The sequence below is a fragment of the Protopterus annectens genome, chromosome 8.part0, assembly GCF_019279795.1.
Source record: "Protopterus annectens isolate FY-2018-M chromosome 8.part0, PAN1.0, whole genome shotgun sequence".
NCBI lineage: Eukaryota > Metazoa > Chordata > Ceratodontiformes > Protopteridae > Protopterus > Protopterus annectens.
The window spans coordinates 1,865,758,431-1,865,780,322 of record NC_056741.1 but is presented as its reverse complement, the minus strand read 5'-3'; positions in this window follow the sequence as shown (position 1 = coordinate 1,865,780,322).

The following is a 21,892-nucleotide window of genomic DNA, read 5'->3' as shown; positions in this document are numbered from 1 at the left end:
GCAACTGCAAAAGCCACCAAATTTAAACTACAAACCAAAAATAGGGAGGTTGGATGAGACAAAACAGTTTCAACAGAGATCTAAGCAACAACTAACAGTACAAACTCTAAAACCAAAACAATATGCTCAGCTCTGTATATTTGCAGATCAGTCTCTCAGAACAGGGAGACAACAGTTTCAACAGAGATTTAAGCAACAATTAACAAACTCTATAACCAAAAAAATTTATACTCAGATCTGATTATTTGCAGATAGTCTGGAAGTCAGTCTCTCAGAACACAGTTTCCATGAATTAAATGCAGGCTGTTACTAACAGGTCAAATTTTATGCAAGTGATCCTTGAGTTAGATAACACACAAGCTGTAAAAACCAGTTATACCAACTGAAGACACGGCAGAAAATATTCATTCATATTATTACGCAATACACTCCAGGTTCGACACTTACGTTGTAAATACAGCAGTTGCAACAATTTTAGTTCAGGACTGACTCTGGCTGATTCAAACAGTTTACAGCCATTACATGGGTAAGTAAAGGTTGTGAGCAATGCCTGGCATCAATGTTACTATATGTATGTGCATAGGAAGAAAGTTTTACTTAGCAGAAACACACCCAGCCTGGAAAACAATGCAATTTGGTCACAACATTTCTTTATAGATTATTCTATTAAAGCAATTAATAAGCAGATGTATTACTTTATTAGGGCATATTATGTGTGCACACTCATATGTATTCAACCTCATGCGTCACACAACTTGGGTTTGTTAAAAAGATGTCAAAAAGATGTTAAAAAGATGTAAACAGGATATTTAAGAAGATGTTAAATAAGATGTGCATTTTGCATGGTTTATTATGCACTATGGTTCATTCATTCATTCATATATACAAGTATGTTTGATGTAATATGATTTAGATTGACAAGATAGTGAAGGGGTTAATGAGCAATATTTATTGTTTAACACTTCTATAATTGAATGAGTCTTATCAAGCCTAATTGATGCATATTTAAATATGTTGTGTCTTTTGGTGTACAAATGATTTTCTTTGAAAGGCTGTTGAGCCGAGGTACCGGGAAACACCAGTAAAGAGTTTTTATTCTACCTTGTTGTATCTTCGTTTTTCAGCTTGTTTTCCAGGCTGGGTGTGTTTCTTATATTTGTTGGAGTTGGTTGGAGTGTTTTTTCTGCAAAGTTTTATTTAGCCCCTTAGGTGGTGAGTGAGTGCGATATGCATTGCCTCTTAGCCAACATGAGGGCATATTGAGCATGCCTAAATCTGCCTACACCCACAGCAGTTGATGATTCCTCCTCTGACTCCTTACCTGCTTGTGGCTGTCGTGATCTTGCCATTGGTGATGGGAAGTGTGCCCCTTCCCCTTGTTGATCCTGCTGAAGCTGTTTTCTCAGGATAATGTTGTGTAGCATGGCACATACAGTGAATATTTCACTACATGTACAGGCATTGTACTGCAAGGCTCCCCCAGATGTATCTAGGCACTGGAACCGGACTTCAGCAGCCCAAACACATGTTCTATCATATTTCTGGTTTGAACATGTGCCTCATTATGGCATTCTTCAGCAGGTGTGTATGCATTTCTGATGGACATCATCAGCCACAGTTCCAATGCATAACATGCATGCATCCTCCAGTAAATGACCCTGTGGGATATCCCCCCTACTGAACATTTGATACAGTTGGGAGGTGTGTCAGATATGTGAGTCATGGTAACTGCCTGCATTGTCAGTACACACATTCAAGATGATTCCCTTGGCATTACAAATGACTTGGCAGTTAATAGAGTCGAAGCCCTTTCTATTTATGTAGAGCCTACCCTGTTCCCTGGGTGGTGCCATCATTTCTATATGTGTACAATCTATGGTAGCCAGTGCTTCATGGTAGTGTGCTACAGGGTACAACTCCTGCATATTTGTGGCCCTGTCCTCAGAAGTATGGGGAAAATATATGTGTTCACTGGCATGTTGGAGCATAGCACTCAGGAATTGATGGAGGATTCTGGATGCTGATGCATTTGGCACCCCTGCATGTCCCCAGTTGGTCTCTGAAAGGTTTCTGTAGCTAAAATTCTAAGTGTACACATACCTTTGTCTCCACTGGTATGGGTTCCCCTCGGTTTGCTTGGGTTCTGAGTTGAGGATGACAGAGGTTGTAGAGTTCCTCTAGTATATCTCTATACACCCTGTAGAATTCTAGAATTTCCACATCATGTAGGTTGTGATAAGTTAAGTGGGGTCTGAAAACTCTTCTCCTTCTTGGCCTCGGTCTATTAGCAGCAGCAGCATAGACTTCAGCCTGTTGCACATACACATGAATTAAAGCAACTGCAGTATGTGTAGACTCCTTTCCATGGCTGCATTCCAGTAGGTCTTGGAATTCACAGAGAAAGCTAGCATTGAGCCTACATGGTTGCTTTATACCTTGTCAAATAGCTCTTCCATCTTGGATTGTTTGATTAGTATGCAATTCAGCTGTTTATGCTGTAATTCGCATGCCACTGTGTTTACCTTGTTTGCAGGGCTCTACACACCATGTAGAACTTCTTACTGAATCCAAAACAGTGTCACACAGTGTAAACGGACTGTGTAGGGTTTACTGAATCTGGCTGATGATTTTTAAATTAAAGGTTTAATATTTTGGTATGTTCTTTTCTTTTTTTGTGTAAGTTAAAATGTTTCATTTATCAAATACTGTTTAGATTCTACAGCATATGTAGTGAAGAATTACCATATGAAACTATTCATATAAGTTCATACTGTACATGATACAGGACTGACCTTATGACTGAGCAGTTATTGCAGAATACAGTGATGTATTATCCAAATGGATAAGATAATGTTACAAATAGTAATATGTGTTTTTTTTCCTGTTTCCAAAAGATTTACTTACATAGAAAGAGCAGCTGATTTGAGTTTTTCAGATTAAGCATAATATGATTAAGCAACAATTGCATAAAAAGTTTGATATTGACGTTGAGTAGGAATGTGGTTCTGTATTCATTATGTCCTAGAAAGTTGTTTAAAATGAACGGGATAATATTATATGAAGCTGTTTAAGTATACTTATGAGTCTGTTCATAAACATACTGCAGAATATGGCAGAGGATTTATCACAGGACTATACAGCTACTGAAGTTATATGGAACATGGTGTAGCTTCAGAATTACAAATAAAAATATTAGTAAACCTGCTTTCAGAATTATAATTATTAAGAAGATTGCTTTTTCCAAGATAAAAAATCAATCTCTTAAAAAAAAAATTCCCTTTCTTTATGCAATTCAAATGCTTATAAATGCATTCTAGAAATCTTCTTTCAGTTTTACCCACATAGAAATTAATAATTTTGAGCACAAAACAATGTATAGAATCACAGCTGCACTGCAATTAAAAAAGTCAAGACAAGGTGTCACCCTAGGTAATCCCAGATCCATATCCTCTTCTTTCGGCTTTTCCCAGTTAGGGGTTGCCACAGCGGATCACCTGTCTGCTCATGATTGCAGTGGAGTTTTACAGTGTCAAGTTGCCAACCCGGCACTCAGCCTTCCACAGAAGGCACACACATGCACACGCTCACACCTAGGGCCAATTTAGAGTGTCCAATCCACCTACAGCATGTCTTTGGGATGTGGGAGGAAACTGGAGCACCCAGAGGAAACCCACACGACCACAGGGAGGACATGCAGACTCCGCACAGAAGGCACCCCAGCCAAGAATCGAACTGGAGAACCTCTTGCTGTGAGACAGCAACGCTAACTGCTGCACCACCGTGGCTGAATCCCAGATGCATATATATATGGGCTTTAAATAAACTACATTGGTTATGTGCCCCAAAGCTGGTCATTGTGCTACAGGTATCTATTACTTGACCTTTACTCTCAAACCCCAAAGATTGTAACTTGATTTACATGATAACATTGGGGAGAACCCAACTTGTTGACCAAAAATACTAGCTTCTAGCTGCGTTGCATACTTTTTCTATCAGAATGGGTATTAGCAGAATGTTGTAACACTATAGTTCTGAAAAAAAATGTACTTTTACTGTGGGACTGAGCTGTGGCCTTACCATTGTATACTAGTGGTTTCTTAAAAATCAGAGCAAGTGCATCATTTCTGACCACAGTGACTTCCTTGACAACATTAACCAAAAGTCCCCTGGGGTGTTCGCTCTTGTATCCTTTCCAAAACATGACTTTCACTTTCATACATTCACTTTCAAATAACTCATCACGTGGGGCTATTCTGGATTCCCATACTAACTGGCCCTTAAAAATATTTCTTTTTTGTCCACAAGGGTCTATATTAAAAGCAAAACAATGCCTTTTCCCGGTTAGGGGTCGCCACAACAGATCACCAGTCCGCTAATAATTGACAGGGGATTTTTTTTTTTACAGTACCAAGGTATCAGCCCAACACCCAACCTTCACAGAAGGCACACCCACACACACATGCACCTCCTGCATGTCTTTATCGTTTACACAGCTGCAGGGAGGACATGCAGATTCTGCCCAGAAGGAACTCTGGGGAATCGAACTGGAGAACCTCTTGCTGTGAAGCAACACAGCTAACTGCCGGACCAAGGGTCTATATTAAAAGCAAACTAAATAAAAGGTGACTCCATGTGAATATATTAAAAATCTTCTCCAATACTGAATGTACACTAGACCAAATGAAAAAAAAAGATGTCATCCAAATACAAAAGTTCCATTTTTAAGTATGATTTATATTCTCAAATATTTAAAAAATGCTTTTTCAGTTGATACTGCAATAGGATGGCAAAAGTTAGTGCACATGATGAATCCATCACCAGCCCTGATACTTATATAAAACATTTCTCCTCAAGGGTGAAAAACTCTTTAAAATCAAATCTATAAAGTAGCAAGTTATCTCAGTCTTCAATTTAATTTATGGAGAGATGCTTCAGCAGTGCCCATATGTGAGCGATGAAAACTAGGAATTTCTAGGCATAGTGGGTAGAGGAATGGGGAAGATTAATTAATTGGTGTTTAATTACTTTAAGAATAAGACAGAAGATCTGGACATTTAAACAAAAGAATGGTTGCTGTGACCTAAAATACCTGCTTGGTCTTCCTGAGCATGTGTGTGTGTGTGTGTGTGTGTGTGTGTGTGTGTGTGTGTGTGTATATATGTGTGTGTGTGTGTGTGTGTGTGTGTGTGTGTGTGTGTGTGTGTGTGTGTGCTTGTGATTATGAGCAGAAGCAGAATGTGGATGAAATGTTTATACCAGTCATGTTGACTATGCTTTATTTTGGCTGGACAGGATGACCATATTGGATATCTTAAAAAAATGCTTGTAATAATAGAAATGATAACAGACCTCATTATCCCTTGTTGCTTAGGCTGATGGGTAAGCATTGTGATGTCATGGTTGAAACAAAGGCATGATAAAGACTGGTTAAGAGGTGGACAAAAGGAGAAATGGGTCTGTAGAAAGTTATGAAATATATGATTTCGTTGAGGTGCATTAATAAGGATGTTGCTCTCAGGACTGCTGGTAAGGGAGATAGTGTGTCTCAAAGTTAAGTAGATAATTTCAAATGGAAAAAAATGCAAGGCACTTGGATACCTGTTTTGGAACATGAAGCTAAGATAAGTAAATGGAGACAGGATACATCTAAAAGAGGAAAATAATTTGGGTAGGTTAGATGGAGCTACATGTGACCACTGACCATGGTAATGAGCATGAGGTCCTGTTTACTGATACAGGGTAAGCAGCACTGTATCCCTGAATAACGGCGGACAGAAAATAGGACTAAGTAAATAAAAGATTAGCGAAAATTATAGGTGGTGGTCATTGCAGATAATTTGTATATCAAATTAGACAACGAGTATGTCATGCTTTAATGACATGCTCTCTGGAGAATTAAAAGGTTAGATACCCAGCCATATAAATGCGATGATAAATAAGTACAGAGGAGTTACAGAAATGCATATAAGACATTGTATGGAATCATGTCTCACCAAGGAGCTGCAAATACTGTAAATAGATAGATTTAAAAATAGCAACATTTTTTTCACAAAAAAATACCATCATGGGGCTAAGTGTATGAAAGAGGAAGGATCCATGACTAGAGAAAGAAACCTTAATAACAGAAACCATTATAATTAAAAACAACGGCGATAATACAAAATAAATACTTAAAAAAACATTTTTTCTTGCGGGCTTGATCCCCCCCCGACCATATCCCACATCTCTGAACTTTAAATATACTAAACTTAACAATGCATGGCCTTGGTTGTAAGAAAAAAAATTCTTTACTGCCACAATTTCATTATCTCACAATATAACGTAGACATTTTTCAACAAAACATAGGAAGCAATGTAAGCAGTTAGATTTTGTCCAGTTCATCCCAGCTAGGTGCAATCTTTAGGAATTATCTCACAGGAGAAGTGAATGATTTATTTTAGAAAAAATAAAATTCTAATAGAAATTCATATGAAATTATGATTAGCATTACCTACAAATCTTTATTAAATAATGCATCTAAGATATAGATAACCTGACTGAAATAAATGTCTTTCCCACACTTGGAAACTACACTCTCGTTGAATGGATTTTTGTCAGATTTACTTCACCGAGGTTGGTAGAAACTGCAATGACTTTTATTGAGCAAGGTCACTGAGTTCTACAGTGGGTTTTCACTTTTTCTTTCTGTAGTGTGATCAAGAAGTTGCTATATAAAGAGGGTGTGGAGCAAAGTCCCCTGGCATGAAAGAGATGCAAGGGTGCTTTCTTCCACCCCCCTTGCAAAAATATATATTTTTGTTCTTTTTAGTAGCTTCAGGTTATGTTTCTCATTTTAGAAAAAATGATGGTCTAACTGTTGTTACAGTGTTTTAAATTACCATACTAAAGCAGAATATATATTATACTAAGTGCCTCACAATACCTACGCATGGGTTCAACAACCTTGGTTTAGAAAATAATATTATCCAAAGGTAATTATTGTATACATTTGGAAGTACTTTTTTAAGTGATAAACCCACTGTTGTTTGTAGATAATATGTATAGCTGAAGTGGCACATATAAACCACAGAATGTTACATAATATTACATAATATACCTCCAGCTGCTGTTGTAACTACATTTTCTCTCTACAATCAAGAAAAGGAAGCAAGACGTTTTTCTGTATGTATGCTTGTCCACATATGAATGTGTGAACATCCCTGGCTGGGAGGAGTACCATTATATTTGAGCATGCGGAAAGACATTCTCACCTCAGAACACAACACATACAAACAAAGCACAGAACATGTTCTCTAAACCCACATTGTGTCATCGAACATAATTTCAGCGAACACAAAAAGGGAAAGTACTGTTTGCTAAAATTACTTTTGCTGATAGTGCAGATTACTTTTTTTTCTCACCTGTTGTGTGACTTATAAGTCCATGGTGGGATGGAAAATGTCTCCCCCTCATGGGGTGTGTGGGGGGCTTGCCTCCTGGAAAAAAAAATAGCTGAGTTGTTCATCGAAGGTGGTTTTAGCAAACAGTTTTCATTTTTTTCCATTTGGTGAGATTACCTTTGATGGCTTGACATAAATCCCTTTGCTTTACAGACAGTCTGTTGGCTTTGAACAAAGTGACGCAGTGATGCTTTGTCTGGGGCGAATTGTAATGATGCAGTGAATTCTGTTTGGTGGTGGTTTGTAAGGTATCCAAGTCCTTTTTGGAGACAGCAGCAATAATTGGCAAGCCGTAGTCAAGCTGGTATAGAAATATCCTTTTGCTTACAGCTTTTCTTGATAGTGAGCTCAGACAGTGTGAGATTTTTTGGGCTCAGAACAGAAACAAGTTCATTTTGTTCCTTGTTTGTTCAATGTTTAATAGAAAAATTGAGGACATTTTCTAACCAAATTGTTTGTTAAATGTGTAATAGAAAAAGTTAGGACATTGCCGAACCAAATTTCAGGATATCTGACGAAGGTGGTGGATTCAATGTTGGTATGGTCTATATCTGAGATATTGACATTATTTAAGGAATATGAACATTTTTGTGGAGCAACAAATAAAATGGTTTGCTTTTGCAAGCATTAAGCAGCAGGTTGTGATTTTTGAGCCAGTGCTGGAGTGAGTGAAGGTCTGATTGACCGAGTGATTGGATATCAGTAAGATAAGGCCTGGCTCTGGAAACAAACATGTCATCAGTGTATAAGGTCAAAAGTAGATGAGGAAGGTTAAATGGTAATTTCTTAATAAAGATGGAGAATAATAGAGGGGCAAGTATGGAAACTAGTAGTATGTGTGTGAAAAAGGTGACATTTTCAGAGGTAAAGGAATCCTTTTTGACTTTATAGAACCTGTTTATGAGGAAGTCTTTGAACCAAGGGATAATTTCTCAGCTGATGCTTATTCCTAAATGAAGAAAGATGTAGTTATAGAGGTCATATCCCTCGGTGAGGTATATGAAGAGAACTCCAGTGAGATTGCCTTTGTCATTGTTATAGATTATCTCATCTGTTTTATCCTTAGGGCTGTCACAGTGCTGTACCTGGCAAAAATCCCTGCTGTTTTAGTGAAAGGAAACAGTTGTTGTGTCTTTCGGCTTTTCCCGGATAGGGGTCGCCACAGCGGAACTCCGGTCCGCTAATGATTGGCAGTAGATTTTTACATGCTGGCTTGCCAGGCCTAACGCACAACTTTCAATGTAGGAATGCCCATTCACGCATGTCGCCACACAGAAGACGCTCTTACTGAGAATTGAACGGGCAACGTCTAACTGTGAGGTGACAACGCCACTGCAGCACCATCACCGCGGGTCAGTGAAAGGAAACAGTATAGTCAGATATATTTTCTTAATTGTGAATGTATAACTTTTTCTATATTTTTGTACAAGGATGGGTGGAAAGGAAATTTGTCTCAAGTGTAACATGGTTTTGTTGTTGCTTTGCTTGAGAAGTGGCTTTAGTAATGTAGTTTATCACTTGCCAAGAATTATATTTTTGTTGCGACAAAGGTTATAGATGTGAGTGAGTGAGTGAGTGAGTGAGTGAGTGAGTGAGTGAGTGAGTGAGTGAGTGCATGCGTGAGGGAATGATTGAACTAGGAAGTAAATCAAGGGTTTATATTATCTGATCCATAAGGGATGCCTGTGGGTATATTGTCTAAGTGTGAGGCTATATTTTTAAAGTAGAACGTTAGGATTCAGGGAAGAGAAATGGTGGCTGGGAATTAGGTTAGGGGATTGCTAATTTCAGGAAGACAGCTGAATTATTTAAGGAAGTCTGAGCAGGAGCACTTTGTCCAAAGGAAAAAGAAGTCTTGTTTAAGGAAGTGATATTTAGTGAAGCGATGCAACCTGTAAGTAAGATGACTTCTTTCTAAAAATGTTTTTGCTTGTTTAGTGGTGAGGTTTATTTGTGTTCCTGACATAAATCTTTTTGCTTATGACTGAAGAATATTGATCAGATTGCTAGAAAGCCATTCAGTTTTGATTAGTTTGCAGAGATTTTTTTTTTTGGGGGGGGTGTATGTTTTTTGGGAAGTGGATAAGGAATTGAGTTAGAGAGTTAGCAGTACTGAGGTCATTACATGGAAGGATATAAGAACCAACTGTAGTGAAGAGTTGAGTTTTTGGTTTGGTAATGTTATTGCTAGATTGTGATTTGAAGTGGTGTTGGGGGAGTTAATAGATGGGTTTGTGATTGGAAGTTAATTGGACAATGGTCTCTGATTGTTAGATAAAACTCAAGATGAAGGAAATGAAGGTTTTTGTGAGAATATTAAAGAAGTATAGTCAAGAATATTTACAGGATCTTTAATTTGATCATTTTGGTTCTGAAACAAGCTGTAAAAGTCTATGGTTAGAGGACTTTGGCCCAGCATAGCTAAGGTTGAAGTCCCCTACAAGTATGATATTATTTTTTGGTTATGCTTGTAGGATGTTTGTGATGAGGATTTTGACTTTAGACAGTCAGGAGAGAGGACAATACAGGGTGACTACTAGGAGGAATTTCCTTTTCGGTAAAGGACATTTAAAAAGTATCATGCTCACGTAAGAGTCAGAAATCTGCACCTTAGCCCAAAGATTCCTGGAAATTATAAACTCAAATGCTATGGAACAACTAGTCACCACTCCCACAAGAGGGGACAACATACTAGACCTGATCATTGCCAACATGGGGACTCTATGCTCCACACCAGAAGTATATCCCTCATTGGTAAGATCAGACCATAAATTAATTTCACTGGATGTCCACATCCCGACCCCACCCCCAGCCCAGAAAACCATAGTGAAAAACTTCTCAAAAGCAAACTTCTCATTTCTCAAAACCGAAGTGGAATCCTTCAAGGCCCCAGGGCCAGTGGAAACTACGGCCCAAACTGCAGAATCCTATATAAATGCATTCTACGGACATCTCCAGGAATGCATGGATCATGCTATCCCAAGCAAAACCAAGACCCAATCATCCAAAGGCAGGTGTCCAGTTTGGTGGACCCCTGCCATAAATAAACTGTACAACAGAGGGAGGAAGCTACTACATGATAGAGCAAAATCCCTAATAGGGAAGGCATCTCTGATCAGTACTAGCAAAAAATTACGATCCCTCATAAAATCCTCCAAGGCCAGCTTCGAGAGAAAATTGCACAGGACACCAAAGACAATCATAAGGCTTTTTTCAGTTATGTTAGAAACCTGGGATGCAACTCCCAGACTTGTTCTGAGTTGATTCTAAACGACAAAAAATACACTGAACCCACAGTCATCGCCAATATCCTGACAGACAGGTTCAGTGCAAACTTCTCCAACCCCCCCCCCAAAAGAGCAAGTATCTATCCCGGCAGAGGGCTGCCTCCCAAACATCTCAGATGCTCAGGTGAAGGCTGCCCTCTCCAAAGCAAAAAACACTGCTTCCATGGGACCAGATGGCGTCCCAGGTTGCGTCCTACATGAACTACAAGAGGAACTAATCCCTCAAATAAAACAGCTATACAATCTCAGCCTCACTACAGGATATGTGCCCACAGAATGGCGTACAGCAACAGTGGTCCCACTCCACAAAGGTGGAGCTTCTATGGACCCTGGAAACTATCGCCCCATAAGCCTGACTAGCTTAGTCTGCAAGGCTATGGAGAGGATCATCATGGAGCTCATAAACAAAGACATTGGGGACCTACAGACACTAGATCCTACCCAGTTTGGCTTTGTCAAGGGCAGATCCTGCCTTTTGAACCTGGTTGACTTCTTCGAAACAGTCACCAAAGCCATAGATGAAGGGAAGGTAGTCCACACAGCCTATCTGGACCTTGCAAAGGCATTTGACACAATACCCCACTCGGGCATCATAGATAAGCTATCCAGCTTAAATATAAACCCCTATGTCACAAGATGGGTCACTAACTGGCTCAAAGACAGAACCCACAGAGTGAGAGTTGCTGGAGCCATGTCAGACTCGAAACCGGTCAGAAGTGGCGTCCCACAGGGTTCTGTACTGGGACCACTCTTGTTCGGTATATACTTTTCCGAGGTACAGGCAAACGTGGGAGGACTATGGCTCACCAAGTTCGCAGATGACTGCAAACTGGGCGCCATAATCAACTCTCCAGCTGACACAAACATCCTTCAAAAAGGTCTCACAGAGACAGATAACTGGTGCCAGTGCCATGGTTTAAAGCTAAATGCCAAAAAATGTATAATCATACCCTTTGGCAAAAACAATGTGCCCACAAATTACCGCATAGGCGGAAACCCATTAAGTACAGAGAAAGTTATTAGGGACCTGGGGACCCAAGTTGATAGCAATCTCTCCTTTGAAACCACATTGCCAAAGTGGTTAGAAAGACCTTTTACATAGCCCACCTCATCACGAAGGGTTTCACATCTAGATCAAGAGAGGTAATCGTGCCCCTTTATTCATCCCTCATCAGGCCCATCATAGAATACAATGCCCCTTTTGGGATGTACCTTACCCGACACCTGCAGCAATTAGAAAGACCCCAAAAGTATCTCACCAAGAGGATCAAGGGTCTCAAACAGATGCCATATGCTGCTCGGTTAAAAAAAACTCCAGCTCTACTCAGTTGCATACCGCCTACTTCGAGGCGATCTATGCCTGACATACAAAGCTATGTCAAATTCAGAATTAATGGACATGCTCCACCTCAGTAAATCTAAATCCCTTAGAGCCACACGCTCGAGGGACTTGAACCTCAGCACAGAAATAAATAGAACTTGCTAGAGGGACAGGTTCATAACCCAGAGGCTCCCTTCGCTCTGGAATAGAATTCCAGTTCATGTGAGGCAGAGCACCTCACTGAATCTCTTCAAGAAGAATCTCGATAAGTGGATGGGGGATCGTAGGTTTGTCCCAGGGATTACTCCCGTGTCACTATTAGACAGAGCCACAGTAAACTAAACCTTAAAATGGGCACAGTATACTCAAATCAAGGGGTGGCGTAAGCCATACAGAATCGGGTTAGGCTTATACTTGCCCCAGGGCAGATAGCCTAATATGAACCTATAAACCTATGAACCTAAATGTTGGCATGCACTGAGATGGTAGGGCTGAGATGTTCTTTAAAGGAAAATAGTGGTTGTCCTCCTCCTCCTGTTCCTTTTCCTAGTTAAGAATCCTGAGCATACTTATACAAAGGGAGTATGCTGTGCGTTGGCATAATGGTTAAGGTGTTCACCTTTCTGACATAGGGTAAAGGGTTTGATTCTCACATTTGAGAAGCATGGCTATGCTTGAAAAGAGGCACTGGGATTGTTAGCCTAGTAATCAGAAAGACAAAACGAAGGAACTGCTAAAAGTACTCAAACCACAACTGTAACAGCAGAAAACAGATGTAGCCCCACACCTCAGTAGAGTCCAGTACTCGAGACAAGGTTCAGGACAAACGTATTTATTCCAAAACAAGTAGTTCTCCAAACATTAATGCCTTAGTTAAAAACAACACATTGCGTTTTCGTTCAAATAGACTTCATCAGAAAAAAACAATGCATCCAGTATTGTGCTTTTATATATACCTATCAATTGACCATAATTACAATCAATTAACATTCATTGTTGTGCTTAAAGCAGAAATACCAAACTTTGAAAACTAAAACACGCTCAAAATCCATAATACAAAATGCATTATTCTTATCTTACAATTGTTGAGATTCAAAATATATGCAGATGTTGTATATAAATATTATTTAAAATGTTGTTAAAATCAAACCATTATAATAAATATATGTATATGAATTTGTATATGAATTTATATATATTTACATCTGCATATATTTTGAATCTCAACAATTGTAAGATAAGAATAATGCATTTTGTATTATGGATTTTGAGCGTGTTTTAGTTTTCAAAGTTTGGTATTTCTGCTTTAAGCACAACAATGAATGTTAATTGATTATGGTCAATTGATAGGTATATATAAAAGCACAATACTGGATGCATTGTTTTTTTCTGATGAAGTCTATTTGAACGAAAACGCAATGTGTTGTTTTTAACTAAGGCGTTAATGTTTGGAGAACTACTTGTTTTGGAATAAATACGTTTGTCCTGAACCTTGTCTCGAGTACTGGACTCTACTGAGGTGTGGGGCTACATCTGTTTTCTGCTGTTACAGTTGTAGCCTAGTAATCACCTATGTAAGTTTTGATGGTTAGATATGCCTTGTTTTATCCAGGATTTGGAAGAAAGTTTTTTGTGGGTGTAAAAAAGAGAAAATGCAGACATGAGTGAATGCTCATTTGAGTGAATCACATATGGCTGACTTTAGTTTTATGCAGTGTAGGTAAGATGGAGTGTGCAGGAAAATTAAATTTGCAAAGCCCCCCAGCCCACCATCTCATGTGTGCTAACTCTAATTATAACCCTAACCATACCATTGGCCATAACCCTAACTGTTCGCATTATGTTACTAAAAACTATTTCCCAAACAGTATGACTATCAAGATAATATCTAATCTTGGTTTTGTAGTTTAAGTTTACTGTTAAAGGGATTTTTTAGTAGAACAGAAGTATTCAATGTTTTGTGATTCTTTCTTATGAGCCAGTCAGTGTTTTGTGATGCTGTTTTTTCTTCCACCATTTGTGATTCCCTTTTGAGTTTTCTACCTTTCATGATACACTCACCCACAGATACATAGATAATCATATAGCTACATATATAAAACAAATAGATCCACAAATAAACATTAGATACATATGTAAATGCATAGATACATATGTAAACATATAACTGCATATATAAACATATAGATCTACATATAAACACTGAGATACATATATAAACACATAGTTATATTTCATAGAGTCTTTCATGCTGTAGCGTGACCATCAGCTGCTAGCCACCGACCAATTTCTCCTGCCTCTCCTCCCAGTACTTACCCCCACCCCAGGTGAGGCCACTTTGGTTGGGTGATAAGGAAAATTGTTTCTAATACCACTGCAACCAGAGAAGAGGGTAGGTTAACTGAAATGTCATATATGTTAATGCAGATCTTTTGCCTTTAAACCACCAGCACACTGTGCTGGTATTACAGGATAATGTGTAATGGTGCTGTGAGGGACTCACCCCTGCTGTATGGAGCCATGTTCCTCATGCTTCCTGCCTCCAATAAACACAGGTGCCAAGACTGCATGGCTCTGTTATTACATACTGCTTTTCTTTGCAAATGCTTTGACTCGCTTGATTTTTTTCCCATCTCTCACAATTATAGTACTATTGACCAATATTGCTGTACTTCTGTTTACCGTTTGAAAACCTTCTTAATCAACTTTGCCTCCTGTTTACAAGTTACAGAAGGCATAACTGTGTTGTGCCCTCATTTACTAAGAACACTGTGTTTTGTTTTGTTTTTTTGCTTTGTCTTTATCTGCAGTATGATTCCCTTCAGTTGAAGTCACTAGTACAAAAGCATGTCTTTATTCACGCCTTTAATCTAGGTCACATTTGTGACATAACTGCAAACTGTTGATAGCTGGCCAAGCTAAAATTCAGATTAGCTGTTGGTATGCATTTCTTGGATCACTGCATTTTTTATTAGCCACATTGCTTAATGACACAGAACAGCCTGATTTGCAGAATGACAATTTGCAAATTGTGATGCATGCTATCTTAAGGTTTCTGTGAACAATATAAAATCACAGAAATAGTAATAGTTTAGTGCACTAGTCAAGATAAAATGATGTGAAAATACATTCTGTAGGCCCAGCCTTTAAGTCATACAGTGTCGTTAACAAAGAGTACAGATTCATCAGTTTAGAGAGAAAGATGACATCACCGTTTGGAGATCAATTAGGATGACCAAACAGGAGAGGGGTACAGAGACATGGGAAAATGTAAATGTAAAATCAGCAAAAATAAGATTTTCACCCCAGTTAGCAGAATGTACGACCTGTAAGATCATAATATTTAATTACAGTGTGCTTTGTGTGTGTGTGTGTGTGTGTGTGTGTGTGTGTGTGTGTGTGTGTGTGTGCGTGTGTGCGTGTGTGCGTGTGTGTGTGAAGGAAAGGTGGGCCCAGGGTTTGACTCCTCTGGGAAAAACATTTTTGTTGCTTTTTCATTTAGTATTTGATAATGTCATTTGTTTTCCATTAGATATTAGCATTAAACAGAACACACTGTTTGACACTTGAAAATGCAAAATAAGTCCCAGTTGAGGAGAGTTCAGACTTTCCTCTTACCTCACATCTGTACTGTTCATGAACCACTGTCTTCTTCTGCCACTGTACATCAATGAAGAGGCCTACAGTCTCAGATTACATCAATCAGGAGCAATTGAATATGTTAGGACAGAGCACATTTTAAAAGAGGCCACAGCATTTTGTCCTTTAATGTTTATCTTCCACTCCAAATAGTAAATCTAGCAGTTTTCAGATATGAAGTGCATCACAATCTCATGGAAGGAGCCAAGTTCAAATGTCACCCCCAAAGCACTTTACTCCACTTTTCTGTCTAGCAATTCTCATTATTTCCCAGCTTTGATTATATCCTCCAATGCAATCCCTACTCACTTTTCCTCTCTTAATATCTTTACTTTTCTTCATTCATCTCCCTGGTGGTGAGCAGATAACAGATGATACTTCAACAACATATAAATTACACAGACCATTGTATTAGATAAATAACTAAAGGGGATGTGGGGAGGGGGCCAATCTTCTCACATTAGGGCATGGGGAGGAATGTTACAATAACTAGGCTTTTAAATTTCAGCTCTAAAGATTTTTTTTTACTTTGCTAATACAAACGTATTTCCAGCAAACATGATTCAGTCATTTGTGTGCCTGAAGTGTGTTCAAACATCTTTCAGGAAAATGTAAGTCAGTAAAATGAAGTAGGAGTCTCACTAATAACGTGTCAGTGCTCAGGTAATCATTGCAGTGATTATATGTTTGTTTGCTATAACTTGTTTTGAATCAGGTAAACACCGTCATGGCTATATACTCATTTTTGATAACTTGTTCTTACTTGTGTAATAATAGTAATGACTGTATGCATTTTGTCTTAATGGAATTTTTTTTCTTACCTCTGGCTCAGGTTATCACAAAAAAGGGCATGCAATGTGTCCATCACCTACCTGGTTAATTTACTATAAATAAATAAATAAATAAATAAATAAAAGAACACACCAGGACCCTGAAAATCAAGTTTTAGCCCTTGGATTTTATCTATTTTTTTTTCTTCTTTCGGCTTTTCCCGGTTAGGGGTCGTCACAGCAGAACTCCGGTCCGCTAATGATTGGTAGTTGATTTTTACGTGCCGAGTTACCAGCCCTGACGCACAACCTTCAACGAAGGTACGTCCATTCACGCATGTCTCCATGCAGAAGACACTCTAGCTGAGAATCAAACCGGATAGCGTCTTACTGTGAGGCTTAAATAGCATTCCAGCCAGCAAGGCAGCAGAAGAATTGGTAGTAACTGCACCACACATGACCTAGGCACCAGTGCTGTACTTTTATAGAATATTCTGCTTTGTGTTACAGGCATATTTCAAACATCACACCATACTGTCCCCACTTGCTTTTCTTGAAAGATTGTATAAAGTATCCTACTATTCCACAGATTTTTTGTAGCCATGTAGCTTTTTAAACTATTTTAATATGCCATGCCAAAGCAATAGCTTTGTCTTCTTATATTTCTCCCTTCTCGATTAACGTTCATATTAGAGTTTCTTACCTCTTATTGTTCAAAAAAATGCATGCTGATTCAAAACCTATTGTTCTATTAGCTTTCTAAGTGAAACAGAGTTATATGAAAAAACAGTCTCTGACTTTTGGCCTTTGTTCTCTCTATTACTTTTGGCTTTGTCCAGAATACTTGAGCAAAGAAGTTAAGATGTATGCTGCAAGGAATAAATTCTGGTTTAACCAGAATTTATCCCACAACTTCCAGCATACAATGTGATGTTCTTAAATCAGTCATGAGTCATAACTATTCATTGTTTAAAAACACCACAATACACTAAACATATAGTACACACGATCACATATCAGTAAACTTACAACTCAAATTTCTAAATCCAACATTTTTCTGTCATCATGCACATAACAGGCAACCAGAGCCCCTTTTATAAATATGTTACTTTTTTGCTGCAATAATTCTATGCAGTATTTTTTCACTTATCCTTTCAGTATACTTACAGTAGATATACAGTCACTTCAGTTCATTCCTGACATTTTATAAAGCAACTGATTGTTTTACAAACATTCCAATTAAAAAAAATCATTGATTTGCAGACTTATAGCAGCTACTGTCTTCTGCATTAATATTCCTGCAATATTACCTCTGATTATTAAAATGTTCGCTCTGCTCTGAACAAAACATGAAGCTGCTGCAATTCTTAAAGCTGAACCCTCCCAGTATTCAACTTTAAACTAAGCTTTTCTGAAAATCCATCTGGACATTTTTCTTCATTCATCCCCTCATCTCATTTATTTTGTAATACTATGGATTGTTGTTTAAAAGTATCACAGAACTTAAATTTGTGAGAAGTTCTTACCTTTTACCAGTTTATGTTCCTTTATGATTCCTCACAGCAGAAATGCACACAAACCTTCCTGTATTTACACAGGCACCTATAAGGCAGTCACACCCTTATGCGGTTCACAAATGCTCTGAAGGCAGGTAATACAAGATATATGAGTCATACATTTTCAGACATTTCATTGGTGTTCAGGAGTTTTATTGCTTCTTATAGTCTCTTTAATCTTTTGTGCTTGCAATTAATGGGAAATTAACTTCCAAAAATAGATGGTAAGCACCAGTAAAAGTGCAACTGACCAAATGAGTTCCAGAAAGTTAAACTGAATATTTTTTATTTAATTATCATTTGATATCCACTGCTATTTCCTGCAGTTGCTTCCTTCCTTGTTGACAAGAAGGACAAGTACATCTCCTCTCTGCTAGGCTCTGGGAACTACACCTGTTTCTCATAAACTAATAAATAACCACAGATGGGAGCATAGTGTCTATTTTGTGACACTGTTTAACATTGCTAAATTAAAATAATTATTGTCAAACTCGTTGTTTTACGGTTCTTTCAAGTAGCATTTAACTTTAAGGAAGTCTCCTGTCTGAGAGGTGATGAGCTCATAATAAATACCTTTTTAAACTTTCATTCTCTTCATTACTTAATGCAGAATTTTTTTACACTGTTTGCTTTCCCAAGTTTCTCTATAGTCAAATTATTTTGTGCATTTATACGTGTGTGTGTGTGTGTGTGTGTGTGTGTGTGTGTGTGTGTGTGTGTGTGTGTGTGTGTGTGTGTGTGTGTCTGGTTACAGTTCCTAACAGCAAATTTTCAGAAAAGTAAATACATTTTTGTTCTGATAAATTAAGAGCAAACACTCTGTCCCTGGATTCACTAACCTCCCATGCAGGACTAGCCTAGTCCTGCACAGAAGTGCCCGTTTAGGAGCAGGATGGCAGCGCGCCATGCATAGTAATGAAGGCACGCTTGCCGAGCTCCTAGGCTTACCACAGAGTGTATACGAGTGCAGGGGGCATGTCTGAGATCAGAGCTCTCAGAATAAACACGCCCCTGCAATGTAGAACAGCAGAAGATGTTAAAAAATGAGCGAGATCACTCATAGGTGTCCTCATATACCCACCAACAGACCCCCATGTGTACAACAGCAACAGGACATATAAATTAAAAGAAGAAACCTTTTTAATTCTTTTAAAAGTCTGATTAAAGCTAACCACAGGAGAGCGGGTGTGCCCATCGCTTAGCTATGATTAATGTAGCTGAAACAGCAAAAGGAGGATAAAAAGCAGGATATGTGTAAATGAAGTAGTACAGCAATATTGTAGTGGACAGAGCGTTCGCCTCACGAGCAGTCAATCCCGGTTCAAGTCCCACTACAGTACATTCCATTTCCATGTCAAATCACTGTTATTATCAATATATTTAGTTGTATAACCTAATAAATAACATATATGTGTGAACTGGAGTAGTAAGCTGTATAATGAATGATAACCCCATATACTTTCCAAATTCACCACCTCCCCAAGAACCAGTAGACTATTACTGTCTAAAATATAGCAGTAGTAAGGATAAATAAGCACAAGTAAGCAGGTGCAAGTCTGTTTGCACGACGGTAAGCAGTGCTTACACAGAGTAAGCAATAGTGAGGCTAACCATGTGTAAACGGATGTCACCAGATGTTAGCAGTGCTTACCTTTGCGCAAACCCACTGACAACTGCATAAAAGTGATTCAGTCACTCTGTATCCAAAGGGCCTTGTTCTGGTCAGCAACAAATTAAACAGTCCCTGCAAGGATCGAACCCAGGAGCCTGCACACCATAGCCAATGTGATTTACCACTAAGCCACCACAGCTATACATAACCCTGGCATTTCCACAAACATGGCATCCAGCAATACCATTCAACATTACATGACATGTAGCTAAATATGTAGATGTGTGTGTGTGTGTGTGTGTGTGTGTGTATATATATATATAAAACTCTGTATTATATATATATATATATATATATATATATATATATATATATATATATATATATATACATACATATATATGAATATCCACATATAGATATATACATATGCAGACATCCATACATCTATATGTCGTTAGATATATATACAGCAATATATATATGTATGCATATATATATATATATATATATATATATATATATATATATATAGATATACACATATATATATAGATTCACTTTGAAACATTGAATGTTCAGAACTTTGATGTTCAGAACATCAAAGTTTCAAAATGAACCCCCACACCCCCCCTACTTTAATATTCCAACTCCAAGATCGCACTACAGTGGGGTAAGGGAAATCTCCCGTTTACCACTATATGCTTCCTGTACCCTACCTGCAATGCTAAAACTCAGATAGCACACACACACAAACAACATGCAGGGCACCTTGCTGCCCTGCATACACACCCACAATTCTACATTTTCACTTACCTGGCACTTCCACTTTAAACCTTCGATGTTCTGAACATCGATGTTCTGGTCTTGATGATCAGAATGTCGATGTTCTGAACATTCGATGATTTAAAGTGGAACCATATATATATATATATATATATATATATATATATATATATATATATATGTGTGTGTGTGTGTGTGTGTGTGTGTATGCACAGATATATATCGATGATATGATACAGCACATAAGAATGACATATATGACCACAGGCACTGCCAATGGGGGTGAGGGGTCTCATCAACATACGTGTTACACGTACCAATATCCCCTCCCACAGCCAAACAGGTGAAACATACAAACAAACACACAAAGTAAACAAACCACTGCTTCCCAAAACACAGACAGGATACTACCAGTGGGAGAAACATTGTGGACCTGCTAAGTCTAATCTAGAAACAAAGATAAGAATGTCCCTTGTGGGACAACCCAAAAATTATAGCATTTATGGATTCCCATCATTTCACAGATTCATCAAGGCAGGGCACATATGTTCTTGGACTACTAGGTTGGGAAAGCCTGATGATCCATGGGTCGAGACAACATACGTGATGGGTCCCAAGAAGTTGAGAGTGGCCAGTGTGTAGTGGTGTGGTTAGACCCAACCTGCACCCAGAGAAAGGATGATTAATGTGGAGGAGGAGCAGGGGGGGACGATGGGTATGAAATTATGGGTCGAGGCGTGCAGGTGTTGGATGGAGCAGTTCTAATCGGACCACCTCATGGATGTCAGCAATAGTGCGAATTGGGCAGAGCATTTGCCTAACGAGCAGGCTTTCCCGGTTCGACTCCCACTGCAGCACAGTCTATTTTAGATGGCAAAGCATGTTATAACCAATTTTGTTGTTGCAAAAGCCACTAAATAATGCCAAATAACACATGGTTGCAGCTCCCTACTGTAGGCATGTAATCCGGTCTAATTGGCATCACAATGTATTATTGTTGTCCTCACCTGTACCCAGGGGTTTGAGTGTCCAACTCTACCTCCAAATTTAGTGTATATGCACAGCTGTTGCTGTAGAAGAAATGGCCAGCTATGGACCTTAAGTTCAGCCTTCCTGCACATCCCTGGCTATTTTCCCTACTGTCTTTCCCTCTTTGTGCCCCTTTTTTCACCACTTACCTATCAACCCCTTTTTCTTTTTTTTCAAAGAAATTAACGAGGAGGTAAGTGGGAGTAAGCACATTTAAGCAGCAATAAGCGGGTTTAAGCCTACTTGTGTGGCATCACAAGCACACTGACAAACAGAACAGTCTTGTATGGCAGGAGGCTATAGGCCTGCATTAACCCAATATATGTGAGTAATGTAAATATAGGTGAGGTATACAGTACTGTACATGCAGATACCTTAAGGCAGCTCACCCCTGATACCGCCACATTTTGTAACAGCCTAGGTCAGTTATGGTGCATCCCCCTAGACTCATA